General features: G+C 35.7%; 1 long non-coding RNA gene across 2 annotated transcripts in view; it reads left to right on the top strand.

Annotated features, from left to right (window-relative positions):
* The window catches only part of LOC139151167 (uncharacterized), a 42,062-nt gene extending 36,945 nt beyond the window's left edge, over positions 1-5,117 (top strand). For both annotated transcript variants that reach the window (XR_011556360.1, XR_011556359.1), the window contains one exon: positions 4,639-5,117. This is a non-coding gene — a long non-coding RNA (uncharacterized lncRNA). The remainder of the gene's footprint in view (positions 1-4,638) is intronic.
* Positions 5,118-6,996: the final 1,879 nt, after the last annotated feature.

Genomic DNA, 6,996 nt, shown 5'->3' on the forward strand with positions numbered 1-6,996 from the left:
CAATTTTTAAACATCAATAAATAAAATTGACACAAAAATAAGTTATAATAACAATAATAGTGATACAGAATTAAAAAAAATAGATATTAGGTTTGCAATAAATTAATAAAACGTGATGTGGTGATGATTGTGGATATGAGTGGACCATTTAGAAAGGCAGGTATAATAACTATGAGATGAACATTTTCATTTGTTCAAGCACAATTGCCTTTCTATCGTTTCAATTTTGTTTTGTGAAACGATAAGTACTATGATTTGAGAAAGTATCAGCTTACATCTGAACATCAATGTGTTTGCTACCTTGGCACTAAACAGACAGGCAAATATACTTTGTGTTCAGTATGCTTTGCAAGTTTCCAACAACAAGTGCAAGTTCTCAGAGCCAGTTTTCGTGATATGTGATACAAAATGTTTGTTCACAAAAATAAGAAACTGGTGGGTAAAAATTGCCTGAGTTTATACAGAATGCCAATGTTCTTCTAAACGTTAGAATTTACTCTCGTAAAGTGTTTTGATGATTTCGATAAAAAGACACTGTGTTAACCTTATTGGAAAGCTCATAATGTAAATTGCAAAAATAATATTAAGGTGGCTTGCTGGTAAGAAAAAATAAAATCAGGATTTTTCTGAAACTTTGTATAGATGTCAACCTGGGGTAGATATGTTAAATAGTAAAATAAAAAAATATGGTCCCCATGCAAATTTTGGAGATATGGCGCCCTCTATATTGTCCCGCGAAAACATTTAGCTGAAATTGGTTAAAATGTTGTATTATTCGATTAACTAGTGTTATTGAATAATAAAACTGAAATAAAGTAAAAACAATTTGACAGATTTTATACAACACAAGTCCCCATATTGTAATATATTAGTTTTGTGGTCTACTTTTTAAAATATCAGAAAATATAGCAACGTTTCCATGAATAGTGCTTTTATAAAAAGAGCAAAGTTTGGCCAAATTTTGATGTTTTCATTACAAATGTCATGATTTGAAATCTACGTTTTCTTTAAACTCTCGTAAATTAAGCCAAACAATATATAGATTTCGAATCAAACGAAAAAAATGGGGGTCACCGCACAATTTTTTAAGATATGGGCATTTTTAATACAAAAAATGCTACACTGAACCGCCCTCTAGCGACAGATCCCTGTTTAGTTTGATATATTCGAAACTTTTTTAATAGGTATTAAATAAAGTTTAGTTCACTTAAATACTGCAAATAATCCCACATTTGTCACACTTAAAACGGGCCTGTTACACAGAGTTTGTTATCTTAGTGTGAACTGTTTTGACAAACCAGATTTGAAAGTCGCACCGCAAAGTAATTGTATTCTATATCGCGACAAAAAGACCACTTCCGGAAAGAATGCTCGCGGAAAGAACGTTCGTACTCATGCGCAGATACGATGCGCAGTACCAATATTCGCGTTACCCGCAAGCTACGTTAAGGACCAGATATGAACTGTAAATGCTCACGTGTTTCATTATATATTGCAGTTACATGTATGTGTAAATTTGAACCTTTGCCACATGTTTGCAACTTCATTGAAAGTATTATGATCAACATAATGAACATAATTCACCACAGATGAACTCTATAGGTCATTAAGTATTGAAATATGTAATTAGCTGAAAAAAATATTAATTTCTTTGACTGCTGTCATTGTATCACCACTTTATATAGCAAGTGTAATTGCCTTTGGTCAAGTCCTTCACACTATATATTCCAAACTTTGAAAGCTCATTAGATATGCAAACTATAAATTAGCTGACATGAAAACTTAAATGCCAAATGACTTCCAATATTGATATAACCTGGTATAATCATCAATGTACATAGCATGTTATGCCAATTTTGATCAAATAAATCCAAGTATATATCCCTAATTAGGAAAGTTCATTAAATACACAAATTAGGAATTGGCTGAAGCAAAAATGCTTAATGCCTTTCAATAAAGTTAGCCTACATAATAGTATCTTTAATGTACATAGCAAGTTTCATCAATTTTGGTCATGTAAATTAAAATATATATCCCTAATTTCAAAAATTCATTTAATATGCAAATTGGGAGCTGCATGAAGTAAAAATGCTTAATGACTTTCAATAATGTCGTATCATAGTATCTTTAATGTACATAGCAAAGTTCGTCAACTTTGGTCTTGTCAATACAGATAAATATCCCTGATTATGAAAGTTCATTAAATATGCAAATAAGGAATTGGCTAAACTTCAAATGCTTAATGACTTTCAATAATGTACTATTATAGTATCTTTAATGTACATAGCCAGTTTCATCAACTTTGGTCTCGTCAATTCAGATAAATACCCCTAATTAGGAAAGTTCATAAAATATGCAAATTAGGAATTCGCTGATGTAAAAATGCTGAATGACATTTAATCATATTCTATCATAGTATCTTTAATGTACAAAGCAACTTTCATCAATTATGGTCATGTAACTTCAAATATATAGCCTTAATTTCAAAAGGTCATTAAATATGCAAATTAGGATTTGGATGAAGTAAAATGCTTAATGACTTTCAATAACGTTAAATCATAGTATCTTCAATATGCATACCAAGTTTTGTCAATTTTGATCAAGTAAATCCAGATATATACTCCTAATTAGGAAATTTCATTAAACATGCAAATTAGTAATTATCTTTCAGGTCACCCCTTAATATCTTTCAAAGCTAGTATATCTTGGTGTGATCAACATTTGTAGCGAATCTCATCAAATTGTGTGCAGTCGTTGTCAATATATATCAGTTTTTTTCTAAAATCATTAATTATGCAAATGAGCAAAAAGTAAGCAAGCCACACCCACCAAAAACTAATCAGTTCTTGCCATTTGCATACTGAATCTATCTATGAGATTTGATTCTGATCTGATGAGCCGTTTTTGAGATATTGAGTAAACAGACAGACAGACAGACAGACACACAGACAGACAGACACACAGACAGACAGACATCGCTGCGACATATGCCCACGTGTGTTAACACGTGAGCAAATAAAATGAGCAAAATATATGGGAGAGGGCCCCTTCAATCAAGCAACCGAGCAAAGGTCATAGGTGACCTTGGGGTCAAGGTCTGAATGACCTTGATGATGGATCCATCCTGAGAGGTTAAAATGTGGGAAAGGAGTGGAATTCCCGAGAAATGGGGGTCAGGATGGAATCCAAAGCCCAAACGAAGGAAGTATGACTGAAGTGAAGGAAAGAAGGAATTGAGAATGATGTTAGTAGAGGGGTTCTCGCACCCAGGGGATCACCGCGGTGGTGATACGGCCTGGGGAGAGGGGGGGTCCCGGGGGACAGGTAAACTGTACGAGCCCGGGTGGAAACATGATGGAACGAAGACGAGGTTCTGGCACCCAAGGGATGACCACGGTGGTGATACGGCTTGGGGGGAGGGGGTCCCGGGGACAGGTAAACTGTACGAACCCAGGTGGAAACATGGATGGAACAAGACAAGGTTCTCGCGCCCAAGGGATCACCGCGAGCGATGAGACATTAAAGGCTTGATGATGTAGTGTCGTGTGCAAACGTGGCTGATTGGCTGGGAAGGAGGATTGATAACAGTCATGGGTAGAAGAGCTGATTGGCTAAGGGGACGACGATGATGATCTGTAAGGAAGGCAGATAGCTAGGTGTAATCACAAAACACATCTGTGATAAAACACAGATTCCACTCTGAGCTTACCCTTCCCCAAGGCGCCCTGCCTTATAATGATGGTAGCATATCCAAGTATCTGTTACGAGCTCAAAGCATGTTCCACTGTCAGACGGGTATTTTGGTGAGCTTGATAGAACCCAATTCCGACTAATTTAATTACGCCTTGAAGTATTTGGCATAGCAGTTAAGTTTGCACGGACACGTCCTTTTCTGTTTGGCAAAGCTTTCTGTAATATTTCATTCAAAGTAGCTTGAATTAATTCATTTTTCAGACTTCTGGATATTTGGTCCGGTGTTAAATATTAATGTTAATCTCACTGTCAATCTGATTACAGTCAGATGCAGAGACAGTAATGTTTACAATGTTTGTTCTTTACCTGATGTTACTTGTTAGTGATAAAGCCACCACTCTGTCAGATGGACCACAAAGCCCCCACTCCGTCAGATGGTTAGAACCACAGCCACCTGCACTCTGTCAGATGGTTAGAACCACAGCCACCACTCTATGTCAGATGGGCACAAAAGAACAAGCAAAGAGGGAAACATATGCCATCTCTGCGTCTAACTTTTTTGTCAGACTGTCTCACGTACAGTACAAGCAATTCAAATTGTGCTGGTTTAACGCTGTACATTTGACAAACAATGTCATTTTGAGGAAAAAATTACAGAACCGTATTAAAGCTCAAAACTTTTCAAAGACAATTTGAGATAAGCTTTCAGCAGCTTTTGAGAATCACCTGCCATGCAGAAGAACTAAGATGGTAACAATCCTTTTTATCTAATCACTATAATTACAAGTAGCCAAGAAAGTCAAAACCAAGAATTCTGCATGAACACAATTTTGCTAAATTGTAAGCTGACTTCCAGTGAAGTTGAAAAGAGCAAGTTTTTGTGAATTTTTACTTCAATTGACAAATTTTTACTTGCAGTACAAGTGCTATTAATTATATTTTTAGATTTTATGAATAAATAGACAACAATGTTGGAAATGGCCAATGATGACCCAACTGTTCATAAAAGAGAACTTACTGAAGATGGTAACAGTCACAGAACAATTACTGAAGTAAGTGTAGCTTTTCTATTAAGGTAGAATGCACCTTGGGGACACATATTCAGACTCTCTGACTTTTACCACTTGTAGGAGTTCATTTTGAAGCTCTAGGTGTAAGAAAATTTTTCCTTTCCTGGAAAATCTTTGGTAATTTGTCTCCCTTGTACCAAATTTTGCAATGTGACCCCTGATTTTTATTGTTGTCAGATTTTGAAAGAGAATTTCTTTGAGGACAGTTTGAGCAAAAGTTTGTCTTTCACTTTTGAGGCTCGTAAGACCTTAAGCATTTTGTAAAATAATTTATTAAACTTGAAATTTTAATTATTCATGGACAACTTAAGAGTACTTAATAGTTATTTATCAACATTGTCACATTTATACTTTTCAGAAAGAAGATTATAGGGTTTTTTTTAAATCTTCATACATTCTACCCCAGTCAGGGATGTTTTTACTACCTTTTGATGCAATTAATCTGTCGTTGTTAAAACATTTTTTACAGTATATGTAAGTGTTGGCATGACTAAAATTCATCAAAATACTCCATACTAAATTTTAAGATTAGGGATTAACAGTAATGATGACCAAACTAGGGGTTAATATAATGGTTACCAGATTAGAGATTAACGGGAATGACAATGAGATAAAAGATTAATGATGACTATTTTTTGGATTAACACTTTGGATGACCAAGGGGATTTTGTATAATGATATCCATGAAGATAAAAAGTAATGAAAAGCAGATTAGGGATTTACACTGATTATAACAATTTAGATTATCAATTAATAGTTATGATGATCTAAATGGGATGAAATAAAATGATAACCAAAAGTGGATTAACTGTAATGATTAGCAGATCAGGGATTATCGGTAATGATAATGAGAAGAGAATTCACATTAATGATAAATAAGCTAAGTATTAACAGTTAAACTGTGCAAATTAGAGATTAACAATAATAGTAATACTATTACCAGACAAACGATTAATAGTTATGATCATGAGATTATGGATTGGCAATAATAATGACCAGAGTAGAGGTTGACAACAAGTTGATAAAGGGCAATGGTTTAAGGGGGATTAACAATACTGACCACCGAACTAAGGATATTAATGATGAGATTTAGAATGAATAAGACAAGATTAGCGATGAAGTGCAATGATAATCAGAAGAGCATTCACATTGATGATGTCAAGATTAAAATTTAACAGTAATGATCACTTGACTAAGGATTTACAGTATCATGAGAATGGGGATTTCACAAAAATGATGACTGGATTAGGGATTATCAGTAATGGTAACCATAAGGGGAATATCTGTAATAATCATTGGAGGGAATTAACAGTAATGATAGATTAAGGATTAAGAGTAATGACAACTAGAAGGGGATCAACATTAATGATGAGCAGATAAATGATTAACAGAAGTGACAACCGGACTCAGGATTAGCAGTAATGATGACCCAATACTCTTGATTGTGTAAGGACCATCCCAAGATGCTTTTTAATATTATTACTTTGTGACTTGAAGTTTTTGAAATTCAATTGTGACAAAGATGAGGAGCAACATATAGCACAGGTATATGCAGCCATATGATTTAACTTTGACATAACTTTGGTGAAATTTACCTTACCATCCATTCACAAAATGCAACAGATAACAATAATGACATGAGGGGCCGTGGATAATTAAAATACGCACACAGTAAACACAATTTCTGTGTTGGGGAGGGAAGGGGGATTTGCTGTATTTCGATTACCATTCGCAAAAATCGCACTACATGATATCGCAATCTCACTACACATTTGTTTTCAGACAGTGTTTCTGCTATATTGTTTGGCTTGTACCAGGCCAGTGCAGTGTGGGGCGCCACCAGCCCTACACCACCATTCTCTTGACATACATGTGGTTCAATGCACATCTAAAATAACATAACAATCAATTAGATACACTGTTTCAATTCATTTCATTCTGATGGTTGTGTCATCGGCAAGTTGGCAGAAAAGGAAAAAGTTAATTGCAGGTGATTCGTCAGATTACAAAGATTTGGTGTGTTACTGCATTGTTACAATTTGTTGCAATTCCATAGCAATGTAATTACCGATTGCATTGCTGATACAGGATGAGACTTGGATTTTCGCACTTCCAAACTTTTGTTGGGTGCGGGGGGGGGGGGGGGGGGGGGGGGGGGGGGGGGGGGGGGGGGGGGGGGGGGGGGGGGGGGGGGGGGGGGGGGGGGGGGGCGGGTGATGCATGGACGCGCGGT

This window comes from Ptychodera flava, chromosome 2 (assembly GCF_041260155.1).
Source record: "Ptychodera flava strain L36383 chromosome 2, AS_Pfla_20210202, whole genome shotgun sequence".
NCBI lineage: Eukaryota > Metazoa > Hemichordata > Enteropneusta > Ptychoderidae > Ptychodera > Ptychodera flava.